Source organism: Procambarus clarkii, chromosome 62, assembly GCF_040958095.1.
Source record: "Procambarus clarkii isolate CNS0578487 chromosome 62, FALCON_Pclarkii_2.0, whole genome shotgun sequence".
Taxonomy (NCBI): Eukaryota; Metazoa; Arthropoda; class Malacostraca; order Decapoda; family Cambaridae; genus Procambarus; species Procambarus clarkii.
The window spans coordinates 22,368,457-22,380,956 of NC_091211.1; the positions used below are offsets into that span (position 1 = coordinate 22,368,457).

The following is a 12,500-nucleotide window of genomic DNA, read 5'->3' on the forward strand; positions in this document are numbered from 1 at the left end:
GAGATAATTGCGTGAGTCTTTATATGCTCATGCTCCTACCCTTCCGCGGGGACGCTAAGCCCCGGAAGCACCTCAAGGTAACCTCAAGGTAACCTAGTACTTTAGACATGTGTTGAGCTCCAGCTCCCGATCCCCACATATTTTATTTAACCTTTACCACTACACCGTCTATCATTCATCTTGCTCACATGTCGCGTAATTAATAAAATATAATACAGATCAAATTTCAATAATTATATAAGGCCTCGCACAAATTGAATATATTCCAAGGGTGGAAGAAAAAATAAAGTCTATGGACTTGGTACCTTCCACAGGCTTTGTTGAGGTCGCCAGGGAAGCCTACCTCGTTTAAAGTGGGATAATGGGGTCGATCCCGATCCACCCATGTTAGTCACCTACCCCTCGGTAATCACCTTGCAAAGCTGGGTGATACCAGTAGCATCTGGCCTTAAGCTTTTGATACCTACAAGCAATCAGACACAGATTTTTTCTTCATAAAAAATATTGGGCTGTTCTCTTCACAACACAAGGATCTCTCTCTCTCTCTCTCTCTCTCTCTCTCTCTCTCTCTCTCTCTCTCTCTCTCTCTCTCTCTCTTTTACGCTTCGTATCTGTCTTCTTAAACGCCTTTTAAATGGTTCCATTTACTTCCTCTTCCAATTTCCTCTGTTTCTCTTCATCTTCTCTTCATCGTAACCTTCCTCCATTCTTTTTCCTCCTCCTCATCTTTTCCGTCCTTCCCTCTCCTTTCCCCCCTTTCCCTCTTAATAGTCTAACCTCTCTCCTTTCCCTCCCATTCTACCTTTTCCTCCCCCCACTTCCCATCTTCACACCCATCCTCTCCCTCTCTCTCTCAAGGATTATGTCAAGGATTGCTTGACATAATCCCAGTTTAACCCGGTATGAACCCGGTTCCTGCAGAATTTGTTGAGGTTTGCACGTTGACTCAAGGAACTCAGTGCTCTGCTTTTTACTGGCTTGCGCTCCACCAAATAAATCACCAAAGCACTTCTCGAACAAAGCTTTTATCAAACTATTCTGTTATTCTCAAACTATTCGAGCGCTCGAACCGAGCACTCGGTTCGAACTAAAGCTGACGACTTTTTTCTCGAACCACAACGCTGTATAAATGCTTCACCCACGTACTACAAATACAAATAATCGCCAACAGAACCTAAACACCTAACCAATGCCTAAATATGTACAGTATGCTAATATAAACCAATATTAATTTATATTTGAGAAAATTTCAGTTTAGAATGAACGGCATGTTCAAATTGATGAATGCGTCTTTTGGGGTCGACCGCTGGATGGAATGGACTTGGTCTGAGGACGGGTTGCTTCATAATATCTCAGGAGGCTTGATAATATCTCAGGAGGCTTGATAATATCTCAGGAGGCTTGATAATATCTCAGGAGGCTTGATAATATCTCAGGAGGCTTGATAATATCTCAGGAGGCTTGATAATATCTCAGGAGTCTTCATAATATCTCACGAGGCTTCATAATATCTCACGAGGCTTCATAATATCTCACGATGCTTCATAATATCTCACGATGCTTCATAATATCTCACGATGCTTCATAATATCTCACGATGCTTCATAATATCTCACGATGCTTCATAATATCTCACGAGGCTTCATAATATCTCACGAGGCTTCATAATATCTCACGAGGCTTCATAATATCTCACGAGGCTTCATAATATCTCACGAGGCTTCATAATATCTCACGATGCTTCATAATATCTCACGATGCTTCATAATATCTCACGAGGCTTCATAATATCTCACGATGCTTCATAATATCTCACGAGGCTTCATAATATCTCAGGCTTCATAATATCTCACGAGGCTTCATAATATCTCACGATGCTTCATAATATCTCACGAGGCTTCATAATATCTCACGAGGCTTCATAATATCTCAGGAGGCTTCATAATATCTCACGAGGCTTCCTGCTGTCTCGCTCCCAAGATCCACGAACCTGGGGACCTACTGAGAACATCAACCCTGCCTGGCCACCCTGATATATATCCACAACTTTCCTCTGAAACGGAAGGTTACAGTGATCGTAAATTTTCTATCCTGGTTTGATAAATTGACGATGTTGTCGCTTGTGGTTTACCCGGGAGAAAAATTGATTCCCCCCTGGAATCAGTGAGGTCCGGTCGATAACCGGGCCGCAGGGACGCTAAGCCCCGAAATCCTCTCAAGATAACCTCAAGGTAACCCACCTCCTTCTTCAACCAAAACAGGTTTTCCATCTGGAATTCCGGCAATTCTCGTCGATAGCTTAAGAAGTCGACGTATGATCTATACCATCTTGATGCTCTGTATTCCTGTTTAGTGGGTTCCGTTGGACTCATGGTTGAGTAACTTTTACCATGTCGTGATTCGTGGGTACGGTGCTCGTATGAGGTGACTAAGGATACAGGTTCGATCCCATCGAAGGGAAGTACAATTTCAGGAGAAAGCGCCAAACCATTACGACTATATAGCACTGGGAAGGGGTCAGGATAAGGATTTGGGATGGAACGGGGGAGAAGGAATGGTACCCAATCACTTGGACGGTCGGGAATTGATCTCGATCCCATCGAGATGCTCGGAAGATTTTCTCACTGAAAAAGGCGTTTTCAAGTAAAACAGAACTTCAGTCTAAACAAGAAACTTCAAGTTGATGGTCCAATACTAAGACACTTCTAAGGTAAACTGAATCAAATGAGAAGGAAGGTTTACCATCAAATTTTAAGATACCTGAATGTCCTTAGGCACAAACCTCATGTTAAACTCACGGTGAACTCCAAGTGAATTTGGGGTGAACTCAAAGTAAAATTGTAGTGTATGCCCAATAAATCGAGGTTTCTAAAATGTAAATTTAGAAACTTCAATAATAAAACGCCCAATAATAAAATCTAAAATTATAGTGTATGCCTTTCCAAGTACTATAAAGTCGTAATGGCTTGACGCTTTCCCATGATAATTCCCTCCCTCGCGGTAAACTTCCAAATGAACTCGCGGTGAACTCCCATTCTTGGTGCGCTCCCAGTAAACTCATCGTATACACGCAATAAACTAGTAGTGTATCAGTGAACTTGTGTTAAACTCCTGGTAAACTCACAGCGAGCTCTCAGTAGCCAGACAAGGCCATGTACTCCCAGTAAACTCCGCCGCGGCCCTCAAAGCTCAATTCCCTTGTCTGTTTATGATCGTGGGGCAATTTTCCGGCCAATGTTTGGCCGCTCAGCTCAAAATCTTGGCTCTGAGATTCCCAGCTCGAGCGAATATACTATCTACAATTCCACGAGCGCCCTTGGCACGCAAACAGAGTGCCAAGGTCGCCTGGCAACGGCTAAAAAAGAACAAAGAAAACAAAATAACTGGGTGAATAACAAGAACATTTCAAACAAGGGATGCTATAACAATGTTGATTCATTTTAAGACACTATAGTGCTCTAGGTTGAAATTCTGTTGCACACTAACAGCCCCATTCAAAGATGGAGAAACTGCTCACCCGAAGAGCTCGTAAAAACATCATTTACTGTTTGAATCTTCTCAATAAAACATATAATTTATTGGGACTGCTTTAAATGTTTAAATATGTATTCCCTAGACCTCAGGCAGGAGAGATACATACAATTTTACACTTGGACAATATTAAAGGCACTGATTCCAAATTTGCACACAGAAATAACAGCACATGAGCCCAGGAGGCATGGCAGGATGTGCAGAATACCGAACCACACACTAGAAAGTAAAGGAACGACGACGTTTCGTCCCTTCGACCCAGAATCGACTTGCGAATGGTCCAGGACGGACCGAAACGTCGTCGTCCCTTCACTTTCTAGTGTGTGGTCTGGTCAACATATTTCAGCCACGTTAGTGTGACTCCTCGTCTGCAGAATACCCTTCCGTTGAGAAGCAGAGATGCAATAGGTACGCTGAGAGTGAACACAAGACTTTTCAACACTCTCCCTCTACACTTGAGGGGCATAACTGGCCGTCTTCTCACCGTGTTCAAGAGAGAAAGTGATAAACACCTCCAAAGTATATTTGATCAATTAGAGTGTAATCACACGTCAGGAATGCGCACAGGTGCGTCTAACAGCCTGGTTGACCAGACCACCAACCAAGAGGCCTGCGGAGAGACCAAGCCACGGAGGCGTCCGTTCCTGAGTTACAACGAGAGGTAGACCTCTATACCGCTTCCAAGAGGTCGACCTCAGCACACACCCTCCAAACACCCACCAAACACCCTCCAAACACCCACCAAACACCCTCCAAACACCCACCAAACACCCTCCAAACACCCACCAAACACCCTCCAAACACCCTCCAAACACAATAACCATCATGAAAGTTATCAAATTTTGAAATTAAATCCAATATATAAGATGATAATATCATTTGCCGCCATTCAGTGAAACGTGGCATTTAGGGAGGGCAGGAAATACCCCTAGTAATTCCTAGGGCACGAAATTGGATGAACAACCATTAACGAGAATTTTGTCCCAGTCGTTTTGGTTTTATTGACGAGAATGTCGGATTTAGAAGCAAGGGGGAGATACAATTTTGTTTATATAACTTGGCCAAGATTAAATTCGAAAGCATTAATAAGATATTAGTAAGGTCTTCAGAATTATTGCTTAAGTAGAATGAAGAAAGAATAGACTAGGTATTTGTACATTAGACTGTGCATACAGAAGTCCATATATGCACGTATGAATTGATGCATAAGAATATGTATGCATAAGTTTATAAATGCATACTTGAATACATATGTAAGCCAATGTATATATGAAGGCATGCAAGAATAATGAAAATAGATGGAAAGTTAGAATGAAGACTGTCTTTTCGAAGTTAAATATCCAAATATTTTCTATTTGTTCATCAGTCTCCCTGCTTTGTTCTCCTAGTGTTCTGCATTATTCTCCTGCAGTGTTTACCAGCACTGTTCACCGCCAGTGTTCTTCTTCAGTGTTCTATTCAGTGGTCACCTGCAGTGTTTTCGTGCAGTGTTCTTCAGCGGCAATCCCATTGCAGTGTTCTTCAGTGTTCCCCAAAGTGTTCTCCTACAGTGTTCTGCAACATTCTCTCGCCGCAGCCCCACCCTTCTTCTGTCAAAACTCTTCAGTGATAATATTTATCTTTCATTTGGGTTCAGCTCATCCTGTTGACTTTTCCGCCCTCGGTGGCGACGGTAGTGGACCAGAACTACACTCTCACTTGACCAGCGACCTCTCCACACCTCCCTCCCCCTCTCTCCATCCTTCCTTTTACGCTCTCTTCCTCCCTCGTGCCGTACTAAGTGCTCAACCCCTGTTGCGCTCCGCCCCCTGTCATGCTCTCCAACCCTTGTTGCAAGCGTCCTCTGTTACATCGCTCTGTTTTCCTGTTACATCTGTTACAGTCTCTTTCCTTTCCCACCACTCCTGTCTAATCCGCCTTTGTTACGCTTCTGGATTCCCCAGCCCTCTAGCTCACGGTCTTGCTTCATGCAGGTTGGCGTTCAATCCCTCGACTGTCCAAGTGTTTGGTCACCGTTCCATCCCAAATCCCTATTCTGACACCTTTCCAGCTGCTATATAGTCGTAATGGTTTGGCGCTTATTTCTCTGATATTTTATTTCATTCGATAATCTCACTGTTCTCTGTCTGGATATGGGTTCATGACATGTGTTGCTGGTGGCCAGGGTGTAGGGTGGTGGCTACCGTCATTATGAACCCATGGTGAAGCCAAGCAACCTGTCCAGACGCTGTCGTGGTGTTAGTGTCACAAACACATATTTGTCTTTTACAGCCAAAGTATGATAGATATAATTTTTTGACAATTTTGCGGAGAGCAGTGGGTAACATTTTTGTATACAGTAAGAAGAAATTTTTGTTTTGCATTTAGTTTTATTTTATAATGTTTTTAAAGGTCTAACCAGTAAAATGTTCACAGGGGTTCTGACTGTAGTCGTTTTAATGCTATTGCCATAGACCCAAACATTTTGGGGACGTACACCAACTGAATCCACGGTATATATATATATATATATATATATATATATATATATATATATATATATATATATATATATATATATATATATATATATATATATAACAGTGAGTATGGGTAAGGGAGTTTTGGCTCTTAATACCCTGCATATATTACCCTTATTAAACCTGCTGCGCTATAATTTAACTTATTAAACTGTAGTGGGTTCAGAATATTTAGACATGTTTCAAAGAGGAGGTAACAGCGAGGGTCAGATACAGACCATCCTCCTCACAAGAGTAATGAGCTGCATCTACTTTAAATGATTGGTGTATTTCATGGAATAAATCTGCTTTTTAGTGATACTTTCAAAATAATTTTATTTTTTACTTTAAATACGACCCGTCAGTACAGCAATGTCTTCGTTTCTTGCAGGCGGCCGTTCGATCGCTCTGGTTCGAAGCTCCAGAGTTCTGAAGCTTGGGTTCGATCCCTGACGGGGATCGAACCAAATCTTCAGGCCACCATTGTTGCACACACTAACCAAAGACGTAACACCCATCTCCACTCCACAACAAAAATGACCCCAAAAGTAAAACCTTTTTGTTACACTCTGCGGAGATCAGCCAAAATCGGCCAGAACCGCCACCAACACAATGGGTCGGGCTCAGCAAGGGCGCCGTCGGCGGTGATATTATGGCTCCACAGTTTAGGGCCAGAGACCCCCTTAACACCGTCTGAAGGGACCACTACCACTGGCTGTGGGAACCCGAAGTCACCTTCCTCACATACTCCAACATTCCAGCACGCCCCCGTGCCCAACACCAGTACGAATCCCAACCAACCCGAAGCCCAAATCCAGAAAGACTCCCTATAGACAACCCGTGACTCAAACCCACTTCGAGTCCCAAATAGCTCGAGCCACAAACAGCCTTATTCCTAAAGAGCGCGAAGCCCGAAACCAGCACGAACCCGAAAGAGCCTGAACCCAAAAGAGTCAGAAGCACCAATTCTCCCTCGTTCCGGGGGAAGCATTGCCAGGCGGTGATGTTGTTTTGTTAAGTCTCTCCTCATTTAGCGTGTCCTTTTTTTCTTTTGTTTTCTTTACATTTTTTCTGTTTTCTTTCCGTCTGCCTCTTAATTTGTTGTTCACTAAGTACGCCCTACCATTTATTGTAGTGTAGCATGATCCACCTGTCTATGCTGCAACAGCATAATGCTCCACCTGTCTATGCTGCAGCAGCATAATGCTCCACCTGTCTATGGTGCAGCATCATGCTCCACCTGTCTATGCTGCAGCAGCATAATGCTCCACCTGTCTATGCTGCAGCAGCATCATGCTCCACCTGTCTATGCTGCAGCATCATGCTCCACCTGTCTATGCTGCAGCAGCATGCTCCACCTGTCTATGCTGCAGCAGCATGCTCCACCTGTCTATGCTGCAGCAGCATAATGCTCCACCTGTCTATGCTGCAGCAGCATGCCCCAGTAACAAACGGTCGACGATAACGAGAGCGTCGGAGGATTCCTGAAGATTTAAGTTGCCAGATGCTCGAAGTTTTCTGTATTAGGTGGGTCATAAGTTCTATTGGTGGAGACGATCATTCGTCAACGCCAGAATTTTTATCTTTATGTATTCTGGAGAGAGAGAGAGAGAGAGAGAGAGAGAGAGAGAGAGAGAGAGAGAGAGAGAGAGAGAGAGAGAGAGAGAGAGAGAGAGAGAGAGAGAGAGAGAGAGAGAGAGAGACCCTCTTGCCTCAGGAATAATGAAAATATTGACTTACTGACAATTTTTTTGTGCCAAGATACAGATCCCTGATCTAGACCGACAGTTTCCACAGCTTGATCCATTATTAATAAATGCTTCACCCACGTTATATCTTCACTGCACATAGCCTTCATCACTACACATAACACTAATCACCATTACCATGCTCACCATACAACGTATCGATCACTATAACCATGCTCATTACACACCATATTGATCACTAACTATTTTTGTTATTTGCGACAGTCACTAACCGTCTATGCTACACTCAACAGTCATAAATAACAGTCTCCACTAAACTCTGCATCACTGCAACACAGAAAGTTGCACCTAAAATGCATATCTGTCATCTGAACATTCGCCTTGTATGACAACACTATTTTTTTGTATTAATACATGAGGTACATCTGCATTAGTGCAGCTACCCTAGACTATATGAAGTGGAGTACAGTGTGTCAAAAAAGCTAACTAGGTGATGCTAAAAAATCCCCATCACACAGGATGGTTAGTCATACAGGCTGTGGTGGGCTGTGGTGGGTATGTGGGCCTGCGGGCCGCTCCAAGCAACAGCCTGGTGGACCAAACTCTCACAAGTCAAGCCTGGCCTCGGGCCGGGCTTGGGGAGTAGAAGAACTCCCAGAACCCCATCAACCAAGTATCATCCAGGTATACAGAGGCATGTGATGGGCGGTCTGCACTGGCAGACTCCGGATGCATTTTGAGGATATCATCAACACAAGATTGAATAAGGTAGCAGTGGTAATACAAGTCCCCATCTCGCAGGATAGCTAGTCATACAGAGCCATGTGTTTAGTAGCCTGCACTGGCAAATTTTGGGTACATTATGAGGATATCTTCAAGAATACGAGAGTGAATAAAGTAATTGCAAAGATAACCTCTCCGACCCTGTATGACAGTATCCATACAATTATAAGTCACCAAACAAAGTTGTGTGAGGCTAACCCAAAGCGTCTGACTTTCAACCGTGAACAGACTGACAGACAGATAGAAATAGACCGACAATTGCAGACAAACAGACAGACATTCTATTTTATCGATTTTGATTTTTGTCAGCTAAAGCGTTGTGTGTGTACAAGATTTCATTGAACTTTGTTTTATTTTATAGCAAATGCAGAATAGGCGTTATATGCTTAGCAAAATCATATATAAACCTATATTTTCATTTCTTTTGCTCTTATTCCATTTCTAGATTACTATTTCCTATCTGAAAGACTCTCTGACTAATTTATTCCGTATTTCCTATTATTAGCAGTCTCCTATACTTTTTTTCCCCCCTTGTTTCCTATTTTTTATCTTGTCCCCATTTTCCAGAGCAGGAAGCCCAATTATTCCGCTTGGCCAGGACCACCCCATCCACCGATCAATACCTTCCAAGAACAGTCTTTAAAATACCATCTGCCCGACGCCTCGACCTACACCTTCGGAGTACTTTTATACCTCCAACATTAATAGATGTCGTGACGAAGAGAGAGAGAGAGAGCGAGAGAGAGAGAGAGAGAAAGAGAGAGAGAGAGAGAGAGAGAGAGAGAGAGAGAGAGAGAGAGAGAGAGAGAGAGAGAGAGAGAGAGAGAGAGAGAGAGAGAGAGGGAGGGCATTATTATAGGAACGCGCATAGCCATTACGACTATATAGCACTTGGAAGGGGTCAGTATAAGGAATTGAGATGGGACGGGTGGAGGGGAGGAGGAGGAATGGTGCCCAACTACTTAGACGGTCGGGGATTGAACGCCGACCTGCATGAAGCGAGACCATCGCTCTACCGTCCAACCACAGTGGCTGGGCAGGAGAGAGAGAGAGAGAGAGAGTATTATAATACACGTTGTATTATATACAATGTGTATATATTTTATACGTCTATATAATACACGTTGTTATACATATCACGGTTTCTCTGTGTTGTAAAGGTGATTATTATAGGTTGTTGTGAGCTTGGTGTACGGGAGACGGAGTCCGGGATATTGTTTATGTAATACGCCAATGTTCCAACTCGACGGTGGCTCATGTCAGTGCAGATTTGGCTAAGTGGGCGGGAAGGACTTAGTGGGGCAGGTTCCGTTCCCAGGTCTTGTTCAAGAATTGTTTTTTCTTTTATAAGTTCTAGTTTACTCCGCTTCTTCCTTAGGTCACAGGTCAACCGTCTATTCCTGTCTCGATCCGCAGGTGTCGGAAACAGTGTCACCCCATCTTCTAGACTCTCATCGACTGGCTTCCATCTTTATCATGTCTCGCTTCCACCTCCGGTTCAGGTCTGGCCTCTTCAACCCTTCGTCCGGGTCTATCCTCCTCCTAACATCCTCCAGATCTTGCCTCCAGCCCCCTCTACCACCACCAAAGTCTCTTTCCCACCAGCCTGAGGCTGCTAATGCAACTTTATGGACCAAAACACAATAACTTCCGACGATATAAAGTCCAAAAGGGCCGTAAACCGCCCCGTTACTCAGGAATGATCATATTTACCTGGCTACACACTCCTGCTCTCACGAGACCCCGAGCCATTCCCACGTCTCCAAATGTACATCCCACAACGCAACTGACTGTAGGTTATAAGTCAACCGTAGTAATTGTACTTGAGTTTCAGTATTTTTTTGGTATCTTCCTGCCTAAGACGGAGGTACTGTAGGTGCCGGGTGCCGCCACCGGACTTAAAGATTGCCCTGACTGCCGTTACATCATTAGTTGTGGGAGTTTGGAAAATATTATCCCTGCAACACGGAGCTCAAGACAGTCGACCGCTGTTGCACTGGTGGTTGGGTGTGTGTGTGTGTGTGTGTGTGTGTGTGTGTGTGTGTGTGTGTGTGTGTGTGGGGGGGGGGGGGGGAGAGGATATTATTGCCTCTGCAACACGGTATCTTCCTCGATAGGTTTTACTCTCTCGTATCTCAGGCTGTTATATATTTTCTACAGTCTGTATGAAAACTCGCTTTGAATACTGCAATGTTATCTTGAGGTTATCTTGAGATGATTTCGGGGCTTTAGTGTCCCCGCGGCCCGGTCCTCGACCAGGCCTCCACCCCCAGGAAGCAGCCCGTGACAGCTGACTAACTCCCAGGTACCTATTTACTGCTAGGTAACAGGGGCATTCAGGGTGAAAGAAACTTTGCCCATTTGTTTCTGCCTCGTGCGGGAATCGAACCCGCGCCACAGAATTACGAGTCCTGCGCGCTATCCACCAGGCTACGAGGCCCCCATATGTTGGCCTAGCTATTTTCTGAAGTTTATGATAGCATCTCTACCATAACTATGGCACAACTGTACCACATCTGTATCACACCTCTTCCACAAACGTACCACAACCGTAGAAAATGCAGCAATAATAATAATCTTTCGATTATGTCTAAACATTAACACATTGAACGTTAATCACTTCTTAACTGTTAAAAAAATGGTCAAAAAAAGGAAACTCTTCAATTCTGAACATAAGAACAGGAGATTTAAGGCCTATTGGCTTATGCGAGTTAGCTTCTACTTATATTCAACCAAACTCATTCATATTCATGTCTACGCTTGAAACAATCCAGCGATCTTTCTTCTATTATAGATTTTGATCTATTGATCTGTAATAAATGTGTTAGAAAACATGCGAAGCTTTCTAGCAAATAGCTCCAGCAGTCCAAAGATTAAAAAGTTATCCAGTACTCAGCAAATAGAATATTACAATAGATATATTGGTGGAAAATATATACATCTGAAACACTGCGTCTGAGTCATTGTCTAGTATGACTGACTGTATCAAAGGATTAGTTGGACGATTTGAATTCTTGGATCAGTCATGGAATCTCAGAAAGTTCTTTTTCAATGACAATGGGAGGTATCTTGGACGTTTTAGTGACAATGGGAGGAATCTTGGAAATTTTTACTGACAATGGAAGATGTCTTGGCAATTCTAGTGAAATGGGAAGTATCTTGGGAATCTATTTTGTCATCTGAACACAGACGAAGTCGACATCCATAGCTGCCTTCTCATGTTAATACAATAAGGGAAGTCCTTTCAATTTACAGCTTTTATATCTTCCAATGAAAAAGATGCCTAGGCAGGGAAGGATGGGACCGATTAACATAGGTAACGTTGGAAACACATGGAGAAAATGGGCTAAGAAATTAAATTCCGTCGATAGTCACACTAGACGCAATGTTGACATGACCACGGTTGCCTCAACAGGACTTGAGGTGATGATATGAAGACCAGAGCTATTTCCACAGGACCTGAGGTAATGATAACATGATCAGAGCTATTTCCACAGGAGTTGAGGTAATGATAGGATGACTAGAGCTGCTTGAACAGGACTTGAGGTAATGATATCAAGACCAGAGCTGCTTGAACAGGACTTGAGGTAATGATATCAAGACCAGAGCTGCTTGAACAGGACTTGAGGTAATGATATCAAGACCAGAGCTGCTTGAACAGGACTTGAGGTAATGATATCAAGACCAGAGCTGCTTGAACAGGACTTGAGGTAATGATATCAAGACCAGAGCTGCTTGAACAGGACTTGAGGTAATGATATCAAGACCAGAGCTGCTTGAACAGGACTTGAGGTAATGATAGCATGACTAGAGCTTCTTCCACTAGACTTAAGGTAATGCTAATATAACCACAGCTGTCTCAACAGGACTTCTTGTTGATGAACGCCGGTAAGAAGACAGCCACTAGACACTGCACATTTCATCCCAACGATGAAGACTAATAGTTACTAAACAATATAGTTAGTTCATCATCCCCAGA

At 43.4% G+C, this 12,500-nt stretch overlaps 1 protein-coding gene across 4 annotated transcripts in view; it reads right to left on the reverse strand.

Moving 5' to 3' along the window:
* The window catches only part of eIF2Bbeta (eukaryotic translation initiation factor 2B subunit beta), an 85,457-nt gene that overhangs the window by 37,327 nt on the left and 35,630 nt on the right, over positions 1–12,500 (reverse strand). The gene's annotated exons all lie outside the window — the stretch shown is intronic.